Genomic DNA, 13,767 nt, shown 5'->3' with positions numbered 1-13,767 from the left:
TAGTGCTTAAATATAACAATCTAAAAATTATAAATAGTGCTTCACTCTACAATCACAAATTCCACAGTATTAGGGTGCACTAAATGAAGAAGAAAAGCTTTGAGTGAAGCACAAAACTCAAATATCATCATAAGGTTATGGAGCTTAAAAGATTCAGCTCAGGGAATTTGCTGCAGAGAAAGGGAATGGGACACACTCAAGCACTTTTTGTCTAAATTGCCTATATTGGTATTTTTTTTTGTTCAATACATATTTTTAGTGTAAACTCAACACATATAATAATATAAATTCAAAGTAATTTATTTTTAAATGATCCGGGCATTTGTCTTGTTTTAGAATTCCTCTTTCATTACAAGCAAAGTACTTTTGAAACAGTCTTAGGTTCTGGTGAAGGCAAAATATTGCTATTTATTCACTAAAAAAAGGACATTTTACATTTCACTTGCAAGCTCTGAGATGCTGAAAGGTGATGAAACTTCAGTTTAATGGGAGTAGAAATGGGAGTCACAATCCTTGGGATCTTTAGAGCAGTGAAACTCTAAGGTGGTTTCTAGAACTGCAAACAATCAGATTCTTCCTCCCTTGTGCAAGTAGCAAAGCAGAAAATTGAGAGAATTGTGTAAATGGGACCAGTTTTGGTGGAGTTTCATGAAAATTGATGGGCAAGGAAGAATGTTCTGTATGGAAAATGGAGGGGCAAGGAAGAATGTTCTGTATGGAAAATGGAGGGGCAAGGAAGAATGTTCTGTATGGAAAATGGAGGGGCAAGGAAGAATCTTCTCTATGGAAAATGGAGGGGCAAGGAAGAATGTTCTCTATGGAAAATGGAGGGGCAAGGAAGAATCTTCTCTATGGAAAATGGAGGGGCAAGGAAGAATGTTCTCTATGGAAAATGGAGGGGCAAGGAAGAATCTTCTCTATGCCACACTCCAAACAATAAAAGGTGTTGGATGAAACAATTGTCCTCAAGAATATTCTCTCTGGCTGTTGGTATTACCTTCTTCAAAACAATGGGGTTTTTTCAGCACAGTAAAACCTAAGTTAGCACTGAAAGCCCAGCAGAATTCTTACACATTTATTCTTGATGGGGAAATAAATCTAAAAATAAGGATAATTGCCAGTAATGATGTGGTGAGAACACATTTATTAGTCAGGCTTTCATAAATACATTAATCTAAAGAGCACATAGAATGGCAAATGTATTTCCAATTGCAGCATTATAATGTATAGAACCCATTTAACAGGTATTAAAATCATGGGAAGCTTCTTTGATCCAATTAATGGAAGTTTAACTGCAAAACTGCCCTGGAGGCCCCAAGTTGCAGTACTTTTGTACTCTCCTAATCAAAGGTGATTTTTGAAAATCTGCATTTATAAATTTTAAATCCCTGAGTCATTTCAGATGCCAGAATATTAATTATACAAGGTGTGTAGGCAAACCAAGTCAATTTTACGGGTGATGGTAGATGGACAAGATCATAGAATGGATTGGTATGGAAAAGACCTCCCAGATCATCAAGTCCAACCCTTGGTCCAACTCCAGTCCCTTTACCAGATCATGGCACTCAGTGCCACGGCCAAGCTCAGTTGAAAAACCTCCAGGGATGGGGAATCCACCCCCTCTCTGGGCAGCCCATTCCAATGCCTGAGCACTCTCTCTGCAAAGGAGTTTTTTCTGATCTCCAACTTCAGTTTCCCCTGGCAGAGCTTGAGCCCATCGTGCCCCCTTGTCCTATTGCTGAGTGCCTGGGAGAAGAGACCAACCCCCACCTGGCCACAACTTCCCTTCAGGGAGTTCTAGACAGTGCTGAGGTCACCTCTGAGCCTCCTCTTCTCCAGGCTAAACACCCCCAGCTCCCTCAGCCTCTCCCCACAGCACTTGTGCTCCAGTCCCTTCTCCAGCCTCGTTGCTCTTCTCTGGCCTCGCTCCAGCCCCTCAATCTCTTGCCTCAACTGAGGGGCCCAGAACTGAACACAACACTCAAGGTGTGGCCTCCCCAAGGCAGAGTCCAGGGGAAGGGTCACTGCCCTGGGCCTGCTGGCCACTCTAGTTTGGATCCAGGCCAGGATCCCCTTGGCCTTCTTGGCCACCTGGGCACACTGGTGGCTCCTGTTGAGCTTCCTGTCCCTCAGTCCCCCCAGGTCCCTCTGCCTGGCTGCTCTCCAGCCACTCTGTGCCCAGCCTGGAGCGCTGCAGGGGTTGGGGTGGCCAAAGGGCAGGACCTGCACTTGGCCTTGTTGAACTCCATCCCATTGCAATCAGCCCATCTCTCCAGTCTATCCAGATCCCTCTGCAGAACCCTCCTGCCTTCCAGCAGGTCGACACTCCCTCCCAACTTGGTGTCATCAGCAAATTTGCTGCTGATGGACTCAATCCCCTCATCTAAATCATCACTAAAGATGTTAAACAGGACTGGTCCCAACACAGACCCCTGGGGAACACCACTGGTGACCGGCCCCCAGCTGGACACAGCCCCGTTCACCAGCACTCTCTGGGCCCGGCTCTCCAGCCACCTCCTGACCCAGCAGAGGGTACACCTGTCCAAGCCAAGGGCTGCAGCTTTTCCAGGAGTATATTATGGGAGACAGTGATGCTGTGACATTTTGAGGGTTCTGGGCACCAACATGCGATCTGACTATCTTGTTGCTGATATTTGTAGGATTCCTGGAAAGATCACTCACTGCATTCAGAAAGACCTGTCCTGTTTGACTTTGGTATAGACCATAAATATAATAAAATCCATTTAAAAATAAACCAGAAATATATAACTGACAAAAAGAGCCCTACTATTCTCAAAAAGATTTAAGATTCATTTACTGTTCCAGTTGCAGAATTCCTCAGTGACTTTTCTCCAACATTCCATCCTTTATGCTCTCTCAAGCTTTTTCCTCATGTTTTCTGCACAATAACTGAGTCACCAACAGCATGAGCACAGTTTACTCACACCATCATCTTTCAGATATTCTGATTAATAAAAAGCTCTTCTTCCTTCCCAGTTGTGTTTTCTCTTCTCCTTCCGCAAAGTTGTTAATAAAAGGGAATAGTGAATATGCAATCAAATAAAGTGCAGCAAAGAAAATATCTTATTAAGTCTATGGAGAGCAGGAATTGCAAAGACAATAAGTATAAATGAGAGAGTTTCAAAAAAGCAAAAGGGTCAGACTTTAGGCAGCCTGTTCCTCTGAAGGAAAATCATGGGAACAGGGGGGCTCTGAGCATCATTTTTCAAAATTCCACTCAAGTCTTGTTGTGATATCAGTGAAACCACAACCAGCCTAATTAATTACAAAAAAAAAAAAAAGCTTCCAACTTACAGAATCAAATGTAAGAATCAGATTTCAAAAAAGTGACATCAATCTGTTGGAAAAAAAAAAGAAAAAAAAAGACACAGCTAAAAAAAATGACAAGTGAGTACAGAAAGTGTTTTGAGAAGCCTGGTCAGTAAGGGCTATAAAAATGAAGGAAGTGTTAGAAGCAGATGAAGCAATTTCAAACATCATTAAAACCTGTTTCTTTTTAAGGCCTCATCTGCTTGGAAAAATATTCACAAGGAAATCTCCTTAGTGTGCTCTAGAGAGCATTTCTGTTGTTACACATTACAGCAAGATCCTTCCCACACAAATACACCACCATCACACACACTGCTGTTCTGCACCAGGACTTGACTTGCTTTTATTGGGAAATAAGTCTGTTTAGTGAAGGATTTTCAGTGAGGAAAAGTGAAGGATTAGTGAAGGATTTTACTAGTCACAGCCTCTAACCTCGCTTGGATTTGCTGGACAAGATCAAATGATGAGCTTGCAGGTCTCAGTCCAGAAGCAGAAAGTCTATAAAAACACTTCTTAGGATCAGTCGAGTTATGAATATTCTTGATGTCGTGGGTGATGAACTCAAAGAGGATCAGAGCATCCTTTGTTGCCATGGCAACAGGTCCAGTTTCACTTGGCTTCAGTTTGCAACATAACCTTGACAGTCGCCATCACGCCTCTGAAGTCTGGGATTTCTTCACTCACAAACATATTTTTTAACAGCTCTATGGTTAGTATTTATGCTAATTGACCAATCTCAGAGAAATTGCTCTGTCTTAAGGAGAAAAAATAAAACAAAGAGAAGGAGGATTGTGGCTGTTCAGCTGAATGGCTGTGCCTTTGACATGATTTAATAACCCAATATGGTCCAGCAGTTGGCTGGTTAAATATCAACTCCCTCCTAAGCAGATCATCAACATTAAATATTCAGCACTGCATTACCAAAACCTTCTCCACCCCAAATTAGACTCAAAGCAGACCTAGTTGGACCCTGACAAGGTGATTTAATGCCCTTAAACTGGGCAATGAGCCAGTTGCCACGAGCAATCCATGCTGACCCTTTGTGCCCCTCCAGCTTGTTCCTTCCCCTTCAAAGTCCTCCACAGGTGAGAGCATTGCCTTGCTGGGAAGGGAAAAAACAAAGCTTCAAACCTTCTTTTTCAGCTTCACGCTTCAATTTGGCCAATTTATGCAGATAAATCAGCTCTAAGCCACTGACTGTGAGATTCAATAAAGTTCTTTCTCTGGGAAGATATAAGCCTTTAAAATTACAAAAGCATCACTAAGAAGTGTTGCTGTAGGAACTCCAGACTGGCACTTGGATAGGATGGGATTTGTTGTCATCAGTGGAAGGGGAATAACAACGTGGGAATGCAAGGATTTAATTGACAGCCAGCCCTAAACACCAAGAACTGCCTGGAGTTTGCTCCTATAGCAGAAGCAGCAGCCAGGAATTCTAATTGGAGCTCCAATCAGGCTGGGGCAGAATTTACAATCAGCACTGAGCACCTCTCTCAGCTCAGCCCAAAAGAGTCAGACAGGCCTCTTTCTAAATAACTATATATTTTTTCTGTCTCCCAGTTTCACAAAGACTGTATTTTTGTGATTTCTGGAACACAGTCTGTGTTTTTTTGGTGTTTTTTTTTAATTATTTTTTTTTTTTCTGTCATGCACTTAAGACTCATTAAATCATTTTCCCCAAATTATTCATGTTTGCAATTATACAGAGAAGCATAATTTTACAGATTATATATATACAATTATATATAATTTATACAGATAATTTATATAAAATTTTATGACATATATACAATTTATAATTTTATAAATCATATATACAATTTATACAAGTTTACAATTATACAGACAAGTAGACTGAAATGTCAGTCTGTTGTCCATCACCAGAATCAACAGCAGTTTGGCATCTTCTTGCCCAATGCTGTTACAACACTAACAGGTTCTCAATGACCTTTTAAGTCCCTTCCAACTCAAGCCATTCGAAGATTTCAAAGAGGAAAATCCACGGAGAAGCATCAGGAAGTCACACTCCAAGCAAGATAAACCTCTGAAAACTGTAGAGCTTGTTGATGGCACCAAGAATTTATCTTTTCTTATTTCTGATTTTGTGGCTGTGGACAATAAGCACATTCACACACCCAGAAGCAGAGCCAGGATACTCTTGAAAAATTAGATTAACTCAGTAAAAGTCCTATTCAAGTATTAATTAGCATTCTCCACTAGTTAGAACTGATTATTTTTACACACCAGCAAAGCACACGTGTTTATTTTTCCCGATTCAACACACAGGTATTTGTGATTCCTGATGCCATCAATAGACCAATTAATTTCCACTGTTCTAAAACCACACAGCTCTAATTAGTATTCCCCAGTCATTAGTGCTAGTTCATATTCCTACCAACCTTGACAGCTTATTGAAATACCTGCCCTTCTCCTTCTACAGGTAGTTTTTTTCACTTACTGGGACAAAAGATCTTGGAGCTTGACCTACTGAAGCACCAGCAGAAGGGCCAGAGAGAACAGAGGTGTAATTGTCATTTCTGAGTGTGTCTCCAACACCATTTTTCTGGGACTTCAACAGAAATTTCTTTGTCCTAAAGTATTTCTTGTAGAAGAAACGTTGCTAATATTTACAAACCCTTTTCTTTCCCTTCAGAGTCAAGAGCTACACTCTGTAGTAAATTTCCTCTATTTTTAATTTAAATTTCAGTAATATTTAGAGACTGGATACAATTTGCTTCTGACTAAGACTCAAGGAAGAGTCTGACTACATTACTTAGTGAAAAAAAAGGGAATAAATCATAGACACACAGAACTACAGAGTTCCATTAAGTCAGTTTACTACTTCCCATGCCATGCAGGTTTACTTTCTATGGTACATATTCTTCCTTATTCTTTGTTCTTTTGTGGTTACATGGCAATAAGAGTAAAGAATCTCCAATATTTCTGCTTGTACTCTTGTATAAACTGTGTTAGTGGACTGGCATATTGGTATTTTATAACATCTGTGCCATTACTGAGAATTAATCACAGAAAGTCACCATCATTTTACATGGTCACTTTTGTCTAACACTCAAATTCTTTGAATGAAAGAAACAAAACTTTAAACATGAGGAATAAAAAGCAGAAAACTCAAAGAACTGACAGGCAATGCTGATTGAGTCCCTTCAATTCTGGCAGTTGTATAAAGGGAATGTGAATTCAGTTGTGTTTTCCTGTTCACAGGAAAGAGAGCAGATGAAATAACACAGAATTTCAGTCATGTATTAAATACCAGAGAGAGATTCATAATTGCCTACCATCTACTTTATTTTTTTTTACTTGTTAAAGCACCACTTCCTTTCTTTGCTCACGTTTATAAATTTTGCATATCCGCATTTTTTGCTCGTCTAGTCACTTATAAACATTCCAGATTTAACAGCCCAAAACATGAGGGTTGTTAAATATATGACCCATTCCAATTCTTTTATTTCCATTTCATGTGTTTTGTAGGATTGACCAGGTGTCCTAGTTCAGCAGGAGGGACCAGCTAACCCTGTGTGGGAGTGATCAAAGCTGTGTATTCTACCCCCTCTATTCATTCCCCAAGGACAATGGACCATTAGCAGCAGCTGCCCAGGGAGCCATTATCACCTTCACACCCAGCCTGAGGGGGGTGGAGCTGCTAATGGGCCATCAACAGCTCAACACCCCCTGGCTCCCAGAGTTAATCACCCATTGTGTGAGTCCCCGTCCAGGGGGAGGGACTGAGAGCTCCCTGAGGGTACATAAGGGGTGGGTAAGAAGACCTCGGGAACTTCTCGTTGGATCCAGAGGAGCAGCAGGACCTCGACAGGAGGAGATCACCGCTCTCGCCCAGACCACAGCCCTCGCCTGCACCAACAGGTTTTTCTTTTCCTTTTGCTCTGGACTTGGGGGAACCACAGGGGTCTCAGCACAAGGGCAAACAAACCCCCTTGGGTTTGTGCCCCAGGACACTGGGTTATACTGCTGGGGTTTTGTGAGTTGAAAGCAATTTCCCTTGTGTGTCAGTGTTGTTATTGTAATATTATTATTAAATTTTAGCTCTGACTTATAATCTCTCTCGTGGTGAGTTCATTTCCCCTGCTGGTTCACCTTTAAACCAGCACACCAGGGAGGACACAGGAAGAAAGAAGCTGAAGATACAAAAAAGTGACATTATACTCTGAGTTACTTTGAATTTTCTCTGTCCTCTCCTCCTGGATTTGTATTTGACCTCACAGGAGAGCTGTGATCACAGAATCATGGAATGTTAAGTGGTTGGAATGTACCTCAAAGATCATCTAATCCCAATCCCCTCTGCCTTGTGCACAAGTCACAGAATATGCCCATAAAGACCCTCGAGTGCAACTCCTGGCCCTGCACAGGACCATGAGAAGAAGGATCTCAGTTCCCAAGGAAATCACACACGCTTGCCCCAAGAAATGCAGATTTGACCATTTTTTTTCTTGTGGCCAAAGAAAACTCCCCAAGAAATGGACAGCAGAATCAAAGCCTTGAGATACTAAAAATTGGATTAATGTGCAGAAGTCCAAATACAACCAAACATCATCGTTACTTATTGATATGGAAGAAGTTTCAGGCTTGCAAAATGATGTCAGTGGGGTCTTTTAATATTTTAGGTATTAGATGAGTTGTCATTAGTTGAGTCTCATTTATTTGCCAGGTGACACTAACTCAGCTTGGGGTTTGCTGAACAAATTTGAATTTGAGCTACAGAAAAAAAACCCAAACAAACACCCCCCCATAACAACAACAAAACAACAACAACAACAAAAACAAAACAAAAAACCCCACCTGATCCCTTTCTATTTTATAATACAATTAAGGTAGTTCAAGTGCTTTTGAAATCCCATTGATGCCTGGCAAGTCTGCCCATGCCTATCACAGCTGATAATGACCAAATGACATAATTATAACAACAGATAACTTGATGAGAAATGCAGACACAGCACCCAATGGCCCTTAAGAAGGGAAGATTCACAGAATTCACCCACTACATGCAAGACACGGGAATATATTATATATTTCTTTCTCTTTTGCTTGACTTCCCTCCTCCTTCCACTCCCTCTGACTCCACAGATTTTTAGACAAACACAACTTTCCAAAACAGATGAATTCTACTCCAGGAATAAGACTCCATACAGAGGGTGTTTTGCACAGAAAGGGAGGACTTTATGCCATGGAGTGGTGTCTCATAGGAAAATTCCTGCCTTTTCCATCCATCTTTCTTGGCAGCAGAAGCAGCACAGAGCGGGTTGTCACGTGCTCACCTTTGTTCTCAACGAAAATTTAACACTCATAAAACTCTCCCATCCTTAGGCCAGTGAAAAGGAAAGCTGACACAATTAAAAAGAAGTGCCATAAAATAGAACCAAGTCAAAAATTCTGTCTCTAATGAAATATTTCCTCTGGGCACCAGGCAGCTATTGAGTGGTTTGGTGAAAGTTTGAGAAGCCTCACAAAAGCCCTTTATCTCCCACAGTGCAAATGAGGTTAATGGACTCATTTTCACTCAGTGATTCACTTTCTCTCTCTGCTTTTTTGTTTTCTGCAGATAATTGGAAACAACGAAGCAACATCGTTCTCTAGAGCTTTGCAGGGAAGAGAAATTCTCTTGTTTCCAAGAACACGAATTCAAGACAAGGAAAAAAAGGAAAATAACACCAGTGGGGAGAGAAGAATAGTTATAATAGTTATGCAGAAGGGTAATAGGCAATTAGCAGCCACCCTCCCACATATCCAGATTCATGCAATCCACAGAAATGCCTGATCTGAGCACAGGTTCCCCCTGAATTTGGGCTTGAATAAAACATCACTGCTGTCTGTCCCTTGGGAGGAGCTCAGCAGAGCTGGGACACAAAGCAAGGGGGAAAAAAGGACTACAACTGTAAAGGACATAGAATCATAGAATGGACTGGGTTGGAAAAGACCTCTGAGATCATCAGGTCCAACCCTTGGTCCAACTCCAGTCCCTTTACCAGATCATGGCACTCAGTGCCACGGCCAAGCTCAGGTTAAAAACCTCCAGGGATGGGGAATCCACCCCCTCTCTGGGCAGCCCATTCCAATCCCTGAGCACTCTCTCTGCAAAGAATATTTTTCTGCTCTCCAACTTCAATTTTCCCTGGCAGAGCTTGAGCCCATCGTGCCCCCTTGTCCTATTGCTGAGTGCCTGGGAGATGAGACCAACCCCCACCTGGTCAGAACTTCCCTTCAGGCAGTTCCAGACAGTGCTGAGGTCACCTCTGAGCCTCCTCTTCTCCAGGCTAAACACCCCCAGCTCCCTCAGCCTCTCCCCACAGCACTTGTGCTCCAGTCCCTTCTCCAGCCTCGTTGCTCTTCTCTGGCCCCGCTCCAGCCCCTCAATCTCTTGCCTCAACTGAGGGGCCCAGAACTGAACACAACACTCAAGGTGTGGCCTCCCCAAGGCAGAGTCCAGGGGAAGGGTCACTGCCCTGGGCCTGCTGGCCACGCTAGTTTGGATCCAGGCCAGGATCCCATTGGCCTTCTTGGCCACCTGGGCACACTCTTGGCTCCTGTTGAGCTTCCTGTCCCTCAGTCCCCCCAGGTCCCTCTGCCTGGCTGCTCTCCAGCCACTCTGTGCCCAGCCTGGAGCGCTGCAGGGGGTTGTTGTGGCCAAAGGGCAGGACCTGCACTTGGCCTTGTTGAACTTCATCCCATTGCAATCAGCCCATCTCTCCAGTCTCTCCAGATCCCTCTGCAGAGCCCTCCTGCCTTCCAGCAGGTCGACACTCCCTCCATGATAGTCTCTAACAGAGAAATAAAGAATACTCATATGATTTACTCACAATTTGCTTATCATGTTTCAAAACTAGAAAAGTTAGTTCTATGGGCAGAAGTCACAAAATATTCTGATTTCCACATCTCCTTTTTCAAATCCCATACCTCTGCATTCCCTCTGTGGAGTTACGATGCACTGAGTCATAATAAAGGTCCAATAAAATACTGTGAGTAAACCAAGAGCTTAGACAGACATCACTGCAAACCTATGAGTGTATAAACCAGCTCAGTAGTTGGGATTTGCCTGCAATGTTTTATCTTTACATGAGGCAGAGTCACATTCAACTTGTCCACTCCATCTTTAATCCATTCCAAATTTTGATAGACGGTCTATTTTATTATAGAACCAATACTATGAGATATTGGCAGGAGAAAGTCATGACAACAATACCCGAAAATGGCAATTTTTCGGAAAAATAGAGACTGTCCCTAAAACTCAGATTTAAAAGTGTTACTACTCTTACAGTGAGATCTGTAGTGAATTACACAGAGAAATTGTGTTCACTTCACTCCTTTGAGGCAGTATCCATTTCATCAGAATTATTTTTCTCTTTGAATTAGAAAAATATTGTACTGCAGTGCTGAAATGCAACTGTTAAATCTTTTCTTCAGCAAAGACAACAACATTGGCCATATTATATTATATATTTTCTATATTGACACCAGCAGACAGGAATATAAATTCAAACCTGTTTTGGAAACAGGGAAAGGGAAAGTTTGGAAAACAAAATATCTCCTTTTGAGTTGAAATAGGAATATTTCAATCAGAAGAGAGTTCAGAGCATTCCAGCAGTGCTGTACAACCTCCCCAAACACAAATTCAATGGACTGAACTCCCTCAGTGTTTTAAAAGATCAAGAAATAAAGCAGTGGGATTGGATTAATATCATACCACTGCCATCTTTCAAGCTCTTCATTTCACTTCTGCACCTCTCATTTATATTTTCACAACACAAAGGCTTAACAGTCTATGGATCTGTAGTTGTTTTATTCAGTTCTCTAGCAAAGAAATCCACCAGATTCATTTTCACAATGGCAATGTATCACCACCAAAAATGGATAATTATTTATGCCAGCAGTGTGGAGAAAACCAAACCTACTGTCCTTTGAATTCAAGAAGTTCAACCATTTCCTAATGTCCTAGTTGAGCAGGAGGGACCAGCTAACCCTGTGTGGGGGTGATCAAAGCTGTGTATTCTACCCCCTCTATTCCTTCCCCAAGGTCAATGGGCCATTAGCAGCAGCTGCCCAGGGAGCCATTATCACCTTCACACCCAGCCTGAGGGGGGCGGAGCTGCCAATGGGCCATCAACAGCTCAACACCCCCTGGCTCCCAGAGTTAATCACCCATTGTGTGAGTCCCCGCCCAGGGGGAGGGACTGAGAGCTCCCTGAGGGTACATAAGGGGTGGGTAAGAAGACCTCGGGAACCTCTCGTCGGATCCAGAGCAGCAGCAGGACCTTGACAGGAGGAGATCATCGCTCTCGCCCAGACCACAGCCCTCGCCTGCACCAACAGGTTTTCCTTTTCCTTTTGCTCTGGACTTGGGGGAGCCACAGGGGTCTCAGCACAAGGGCAAACAAACCCCCCTGGGTTTGTGCCCCAGGACACTGGGTTATACTGCTGGGGTTCTGTGAGTTGAAAGCAATCTCCCTTGTGTGTCAGTGTTGTTATTGTAATATTATTATTAATTTTTAGCTCTGACTTATAATCTCTCTCGTGGTGAGTTCATTTCCCCTGCTGGTTCACCTTTAAACCAGCACACCTAACAAATTACAGGTATTTGCAGAAAAGAAGCATTTGATGCTTTCTTATCAATGAAAACATCTTTGATGACCACCTGGCCCAAATGTTCCCTGTTATTCTCACCTCTAGATCCTCTTCTTGAAAATATTATTTATTAAAAGGCAGAACTTGGAGTGCTTGTAAAGAAAAAGAAGGAGGAATGCAAACAGAAGGAGAGAACAGAGCAAAAATACCTTTGCCTTAGAAGATGCAGCTCATGAATATAAAGATTAGGTTTCTGACATGCATCCAAAAGATTGGCAATTTCTAATCAACAGATAAATACATAAATAAATAACTAACATATGTGTATATAGGAATACTCATGTGGGAACACACTGAAATAAATGGTTCCATGAATAAAGCTCACACAGATTCACAGCTCAGACAGTTAAAGTGCAATAAGTGGGGTGTTACAACTGCAGACTTGTTATTTTGAAATAAAATTGGAGATGAAGGTTAGCACACCACTATTCCTTTCACATACCTTTAGAAACCTTTCCAGAGGGTAAAAGATAATAAGGAAAAACTCCTATCCCACAGCTGATGCAACAGGACTGTGTGTTTGGATGAACAGATGTGGGAATGACACTTCAGGCAACCCATGACTGACTTTCATATCCCTCCAGAACAATATCTACACGCACACTTTAAGTTTTTCATTTTATTTTCTTTTTTTTTTAGGGAAGATGATGAAATTGGAAAGTGCAGGTCAAGAATCCCAACTCAAGCAGATTTCAGAGTCCAGCTGAAGTGACAGCAAATCACTCTGACTTCTGACAGGAATGGTATGAAAACTACTTGGAGAAACCCAGATAATCCATCCCTCACAACCTGTCATGGGTTCACTTAGGTGGGCCTAGATTTGGGCTCTGAAGTCTGGACTAGGCCGAAGCTGTCAGCTGACTTGAGCTGGGCTGAGCTAACAGCTGACCTCTTCTAGCCAGTAAGTTTGTATTCCATACCACATTATGACATCATCTCCAGGGAAGTAGGAACCAGTGTGGGAGTGGTTAAGGCAGTCGCTTCTCAGCCCTCCTCTTGGGAGGACGCACGATGCTGTCCCAGGGGGGATGGAGAGGACCAGGCCCACCACTGGCTCACAGGGTGCCTCAGGAAAGTAAAATGTGTTGTTCTGGGTCTCTCCTTTCTGCTTGGGTTTGTCTCCCTGGGGAATAAGCTTCTTCATAAGTAATGTGTAGTTAGGACAGTAGAATTTGTGTATTCGTTCAGAAGTTGAGGTGGGGAACTTGTTGTTGCAGACTTGTGTGAGTGTATATTTGTACTCTCTTCTAATTGTCTCTTTCTTTCTGTGAAAAATATATGTAGATTTAGTATAAATGCAGTTTGAAGTGTTTTTTTTCCTTTCCCCTCTCTTTTCCTCCCTTTCCCTGGTGTTAGGAGGGAGGCTTTTCTCTCTGTGCTTGGGGGGGTTGGCAGTTGCTTATCTCAAACCAAGACACAACCAAAGAGTCAGAGGAAATCAATCACTCTCCCTCTCTCCAGAAATGTAATAATGGGCTGGAGATTTTACCTATCAGAATCACCAGAATTTAACTTTTGATGTATTATGTGTGGCATTTCTTTTCATTTTCTCCTATGTGCTTAATAACTTCATTTCATTTGCATGTCCCAGACTGCTCTGACAAATTGAAGGTACCGTGTTTTGACAACTAAATCATTTTCAAGCCGTAGCATGTGGCAAAAAGCCAAAAAATCTCTGCCAAATTAAGGATATTGGAAAAGATGCATTTTGCAGCAACAGGAAGTTTTGTGACAGACCAACTTTAATTGAAGCCAAAAAATCTCAGCCAAATTAAGGATATTGGA

General features: G+C 42.2%; 1 protein-coding gene across 2 annotated transcripts in view; it reads right to left on the bottom strand.

The window, feature by feature from the left end:
• The window catches only part of CNTNAP2 (contactin associated protein 2), a 1,051,893-nt gene that overhangs the window by 459,066 nt on the left and 579,060 nt on the right, over positions 1–13,767 (bottom strand). The gene's annotated exons all lie outside the window — the stretch shown is intronic.

The sequence above is a fragment of the Pithys albifrons genome, chromosome 7 (genome assembly GCF_047495875.1).
Source record: "Pithys albifrons albifrons isolate INPA30051 chromosome 7, PitAlb_v1, whole genome shotgun sequence".
NCBI lineage: Eukaryota > Metazoa > Chordata > Aves > Passeriformes > Thamnophilidae > Pithys > Pithys albifrons.
The sequence above is the reverse complement of the archived record's forward strand: the minus strand, read 5'-3'. Positions and strand labels throughout refer to the sequence as shown.